Here is a 6851-nt window from a genome sequence, read left to right as displayed (position 1 = left end):
GGAGGGAAGTGAAGACATGGAGGACAATTAGGAGGACACCTGGGCTGATCAGATTGACAGACTCCAACAAAAAATGGAACATGATAAATAATGATTAGGCAATATTTTCTAATTTTTGTTATGTGGATTGCTAGGCATAAGATTGCTATTGATAAGGGTAGCATCTATGATAATAGTAGGCCTACATGCCATTTTAATCAAGTTGTTATTTGGAGGATTTTTGTTGCTATTGATATTAAGTTAGATGATACTCATAATACTATTATTATAAGAGGTAGATGGTGGTTAGTTAGAGTTAGTATGTTTAGTTACAAGGTCATGATAATTTTTGATTACTTCTGAGGAAAAACTGTGGTTTCTCTTGGCCTGGATGTTGATGCCAAGGATTTTGTTGTTGTTTTCTAATTTTGCTATTTTGTAGGTTCAGGGCCTTCTCCTTACTTACATAATAAAAAACATATAAAAATTTGAGGATTTAAAAGAGAACATTTCAATGCAAATAATAATATATTGGTGTAAATGTTATTAGTCTCGTACACTTCATGACTCCCTATCTTGTTTTTGATTAAGGGTAAACAGGTTTTGGGGGGACCAGAAACCTCGTAAACAGGTTTTGAGGGGACCCAAAACCCCATAGGTTTTGAAGGGACCCGAAACCCTCAGATTTTACTAGGATCTGGAACCCACATAAAACTACTACTAAAAGATAAGAATATCGGTGAACCAACACTAAGCCACAAATAGGACACAAAGCGTCCCTAACATGGAGACAAGGGTTTTACAAGGATCCCTAAACCTACATAAAATTGGGGTTTTGAAAGCCTCCCCTAACCTTCATTGAGGATTTTACATTGTTTCCCAAAACCAGCAAACAAGGGTTTTCCCAGGCTCCCATAACTAGTAACATAGTCATCAGCTTACCAATAGTACAACTAACCCTTAACCAAAAACCAACATTGGCCAGGCTGGGCCCTTTAAAATTGCTAGCATCCAACATGCCTATGGAACTAACAACACTCCCACAACCAAGACACAAGAGATAAATATGAAAGCACACATGGGGTTTTTTAAAGGCTTCCCTAACCTTCATGACATACACAAGGAGGGTTTTGAAGGCTCCCTCAAACCCTAAAAGAAACTGAAAAGCATGGTTAAAAAAAAACCAACCCTGACCATGAAAGAAATGGCAGGTGGCCTCAACCAGCAACTCGAGCATCATCCTCATCCAAAATACCTTCTCCCACCATCTCCCCACCTCAATAGGGAAGAGGTCCACCTTAATAGGAATAGAAAGAAGGCATAACATCAACCTCGGAGACACTCTCGTAGCAGGCAAAAACCCGACCGCTCCCAACCACCAGATCTCCATCTCTATGGGAGAAAGGGCCACTTCAGATAGGCTGGAAAGAGAGGAGATCAAAAGCCCCCATATAACAATCATGGACCAACAAAGAAAAATCTCCTCCACCACAGAAGGAGGGATAACCAGAACAAGGAAAAAGTTGACCAACCCAGTCTCAAGATCGAGAGGAAGATTCCTCAGAAACATAGAGACTCCCTTACAAGAAATGGTAGAGGGCCCGAACAAACCATTCACATCCAAATAAATCCTCTCCATCTTCAATAGAGGGCAAACTCTAGCCAAGACAGACCCAAGAGAACAAGGGGAATGTGCAAAGGACAACCCCTCCAAAACAACCATAGTCTACCAAGACCACACAGAGCCCTTCTTCCTGAGACCCACAAAAATAGCAAGGGACAAGGGAACCTCCCACATGGGACCGAGAAAGCCATGTAGAATAGTCTACAACCCATCGCAGGGAACCAAGGGCAAACCTGCACCTCCAAAAAGATAAGACTAGGCAAAGAGGGGGGACAAGAAAGCTTCACCAGTCCCTTAGAGGGACCCATAGCCTGGCCAGACACAAGGCATCACCACCAATACACCATCGTGTTAGATCGAAGGCACCCAGCAAGGTTCATCTCCAGAGAGAAATAAAGAACAAACATCTAGAAGCATGACGATCTCATCACACAGAAACACGAATAGGGGTGAGGTAAACACACTGCCCTCCTTAGCGCCATCAAACCACACATTCCCCAGATCAAATAAGCCTGTACAGAGTCCAGAGGAACCAATATGGGCAAAAGAGAAGAGGCTCCCCCTATTGCCATCTGCCTCATCGTCTTCATCTCCATCGCTTGAATCCTCAGGTGCCGAAACCCTAGCTCGTCCCGCTCCTCCTTTCTTGCTCATGTCAATGTTGATTGTTGGAAGAATTGTTCCTCAAGTACCAAATTGTTTTTCAAAGATGTTTTCAAATTGAGATAAGGGGTTCAAGAATTTTGGGGATACTAAGATAAGGGGTTCAAGAATTTTGGGGATACTAAGATATTATCAGCATCACAGTTAGGAAGTGTGTAATCATCAACTAAAGTCTAGGCTAGTACATCCCAGTGATAATATTTAGGTGTAGAAATTGACAAGCATAATTTTTAAATTAACTTGAGATAGTACATGTGTTGGGTTTTCTATTGCTTCTCAATGTGGCTAATAACCAAGTTAAATTAATAATAGTGTCCTTATAAGTTAGGCTTCATTTAGGAGTTAATTAGATTATACTTGAAAAGAAATGTCAGGATAAGCAAGAATAATCCTTCATAAATGCACATGCTCAACCTCTTCCCCCACCTCAAATAATGTGTCGATGAGGTGGATTGCATGAGAAACATGTGGTGCATATTATAACCTATCATGTTTACGTGGTAGACATTATTAGAATGCTTTTAAAAAAATTGTCACTTGTGTGTTTTGCCCATAGGTAAATTTTTGGGCATGAAAATTGAATTTTAATGTTGATGTTATTTCCCTTTTCATGTATTGGTATAGAATTGCTACTCTCTTTAGGTGGTTTGTAGGATTAGGTATAAGAGATATATCAAGAATGAAGACAAAATTGAAGAATCAAATTTCTCTTTTTAGTATCTAATATATTTTACATTTCATGATTTATGTTATTGTATTATTCCTTTAGTAGACTTCATTTTGTTGTCCATCACAAATCTATTAAAATGGGGTGGGGTTGGTGGAATGGAAGGGGGGAGATTGTAATAATAAAATATGCATACCCTGTACAACTTTCTTATTACATGTTGTATCCATTTAGGCTCCTACTTTGTTTATGTGCAACTTGTGTTGTTTTGACTTATTTTATGTAGCCTATATCACCTCTATCCATTCATTCATATCACCTTTCTTATGCTATTTTGATAGACTTGTTTAGATTTCATCTATGTCCTTTTCTTTTATGTTTTATTCCCATCCTGTATATCTTAATTGTACTTTCAATTTCCTTTTAATCTGTCATTCTTATTTTTCACTTAAAATAGACATTAATTAATTTAAAAAAAACAATCTTAAAATTATATTTAATTAATATAATCTTGTAAAGGTTACCTCAGAAAAAATCCTCCTCAAATATAATCTCTTATGTAGTCTATTTAATCTATGCTGGTTTTGTTCTAATATTTTTATGGTTTGTAGTGTTGTTTGATGAAATATTTCTTTTAATGGTTCCTAGAGTTATATCACTTAGCCTAAAACAAATGGGACACTATGATTTATAAGAACCAGAAAAATCAATGTTCTTGAATATTCCAATTCCTCCGCTAGCATCAAAAGGACAACTAAAGTATGGGCACATGAAAATATAAAATCCAAAGCAACATGGAGAGTCTCACTTGCTTATCTTCATCTCCATCCACCTTAAAAATTCTCTTAAAATATTTTCCCTCATCTCATAATGGATCTTAGTGAATGTTGTATTTGAGCAGGATATGACAACCATAACTCCTCGCCAACTTAAAATTTGTTTGTTGCAAGAAGAAAAGTGCATAAATACATTTCCTTTTTTCTCTTGTTAGTTCCTGCCCCGCTAGGAACTATTATTGAGGGTTCAGTTTAAATAGTGATTAAACTTCATACAAACAGCCAAACAAACATCAACAATTATCAAGATTAAATTTCCATACACTACTTTTCCCATCAAAATTGCGTATTTCTTAAGGAAAATATTCATTTAAACTTTTTTGGCACACTATTATTTGCTATTGTTTTCGGTTGTAGGGATGTCAAGTAAGATTTATGTTTTCAACACACGAGAAGGCACTTCTGTCAAGACATTGTCCTGAGATGTGCAGGATCAACAGGGGCAGTTCGTCAGTGCATTACAGGGACAGACACTGCTTGCAGTCAGCAGGTGCTGGAAACGTAAAAACTCTCCATCTTCCATGTTGCTATTTATGAACACTTGTAATTTGAACAAGACAAGACTTAGGAATCATTTTACAACAGGAAAGCCCTAGCCTACAAATCACTAGAACAAGATTTGGTAGATAGTAGAAAGGAACCCTTAATCTCACCTCCCATGGCCGGTGACGAGATGAAATGCAGAAGAAAACAATTGTTCTAGATTTGGATGAAACGCTAATCCATTCCAGTGAGGAGCCTCTCAAATACTATGATTTTGTCGTCAATGTGATGATCATCGATGTTGACCCTGCCACTTTCTATGTTCTGAAAATGCTCGGGGTGGATGAATTGTCTATCAAACAGGTATGAGCCTTGTGCTATTCACACCAGAAATCAAGTAAAATGTAGATGAAGTGGTGAACTGGGTCGACCCTTATGGATTTATCAAGCATTGCCTGTTCTAAGACTCGTGCACACAACCTTGTGAGGGCAGATTTGTGAAGGATCTTTCTCTGCTTGGGCATGATCTTGGGGGGTGTTATTATAGTGGACAACAACTCTAATGCGTATGATGTTCACCGTAACAAGGCAGTTCCCGTGAATTCTTTTATCAATGATCTGTACCACAAGGAGCTCTCTAGTGTTGTAAGCTTCCTCAAGGTTGTGCAAGATGTTGAAATTAATCTTCAACTACCCACCTACTCCTCCATAGACTGTTGTCCATCCCATCTACTCAACTTTACCATGGCCGTGCCTTCCTTCTTACTCCAAACATGACAATTTTTTTTGAATTGAAAATATTGATTGCAATCTTTTTGATGTACATACAAGACAATAGTAAATGGACTTGAGCTAAATATAATTTACTATTTAGTTTTCTTCTTCTTCTTCTAGAATTTGTAGAAGAGTCTAGAAGCTATATTATTTTAATACAAAAGTTAATTTGTAAGAAGTATTGTAGAAGAGGTAATGCTGGGAGAGAAACACAGAAAAAATAGAGTATGAAAAATACATAGTAGATGATGTGGCTGCAGTAACAGAAAATCAGAACTGGGGAGCTATTTTGATGCATTAGATTGGAAAGAGCAGCAGCTCTGTTTTAAATCAGATTGTATATCTTTTATGTATGAATATATATGAAGTTTTCATAGCTATAAAGCTCATTTTTCTATCTTGTCTCTATTATAGTCTATTTATAATTTGTTTTGTTTCTATATCCTCTGCCTCTCTTTCCATCAGTGGTATCAGAGCTGAAGGTTAAAGGTTATTGGGTGAAGTGACTGAAGAATTTTTTCAAAGAGATAGAAGGGTTTTTCACAGCCTATAATGGCAGCTCCAAGCACAAGTTTGACAAATCCACAGATCCCGCAGTTTAATGGGAAAAATTATGATTACTGGGCAATCACAATGAAGACATTATTTTGTGCATAGGATTTATGGGAGTTTGTTGAAAATGGCTACCAAGAACCAGTAGATGCAACAACATATAATGCATTAACTCAAGCAGAGAAAGACTTATTGAAGGAAAATAAAAAGAAAGACTCAAAAGCCCTCTTCCTCATCTTTCAAGGAGTGAATGAAAGCATTTTTCCAAAGATTCAAGCAGCAACAAAGTCCAAGCAAGCATGGGACATTCTTCAAACAGCCTATCAAGGAATGGAAAAGGTAAAAATAGCTAAGTTGCAAATGTTAAGAAGGGATTTTGAGACCATCTACATGAAAGAATCAGATACAATAGACTCATTTTTCACTCAAATCATTGGATTAGTAAACCAAATCAGATCTCAAGGTGAAAACCTTGAAGAAAGAGAGTGGTTGAAAAGGTTTTGAGAAGTTTGCCTACAAGATTTGAATCTATTGTGGTGGCCATAGAAGAGACAAAGAATCTCTCACAATTTTCAGTGGATGAGCTTCATGCTTCACTCATTTCTCATGAGCATAGACTAAGTAGGTCAACAAATTCAAATAAGGAGCAAGCATATAGACACAAGGTATCACTTCATCAGGGAGCTGATCAACAATGGAGAAATAATTTTGGAACATTGCAAGTCAGAAGACCAATTTGCTGATATCTTCACCAAACCATTGGGAAAGAAAAGTTTTGTGCATCAACGAAAAAACTTGGGTATTATAGATGGCAGTTGCGATTAAGGGGGAGTGTTGAAATTAATCTTCAACTGCCCACCTACTCCTCCATAGACTGTTGTCCATCCCATCTACTCAACTTTACCATGCCCGTGCCTTCCTTCTTACTCCAAACATGATAGTTTTTTTTGAATTAAAAATATTGATTGCAATCTTTTTGATGTACATACAAGACAGTAGTAAATGGACTTGAACTAAATATAATTTACTGTTTAGTTTTCTTCTTCTTCTTCTAGAATTTGTAGAAGAGTCTAGAAGCTGTATTATTTTAATACAAAAGTTAATTTGTAAGAAGTATTGTAGAAGAGGTAATGCTGGGAGAGCAACATAGAAAAAATAGAGTATGAAAAATACAGAGTAGATGATGTGGCTGCAGTAACAAAAAATCAGAACTGGGGAGCTGTTTTGATGCATTATATTGGAAAGAGCAGCAACTCTGTTTTAAATCAGATTG

Source organism: Cryptomeria japonica, chromosome 10 (genome assembly GCF_030272615.1).
Source record: "Cryptomeria japonica chromosome 10, Sugi_1.0, whole genome shotgun sequence".
Lineage (NCBI taxonomy): Eukaryota > Viridiplantae > Streptophyta > Pinopsida > Cupressales > Cupressaceae > Cryptomeria > Cryptomeria japonica.
The sequence above is the reverse complement of the archived record's forward strand: the minus strand, read 5'-3'. Positions refer to the sequence as shown.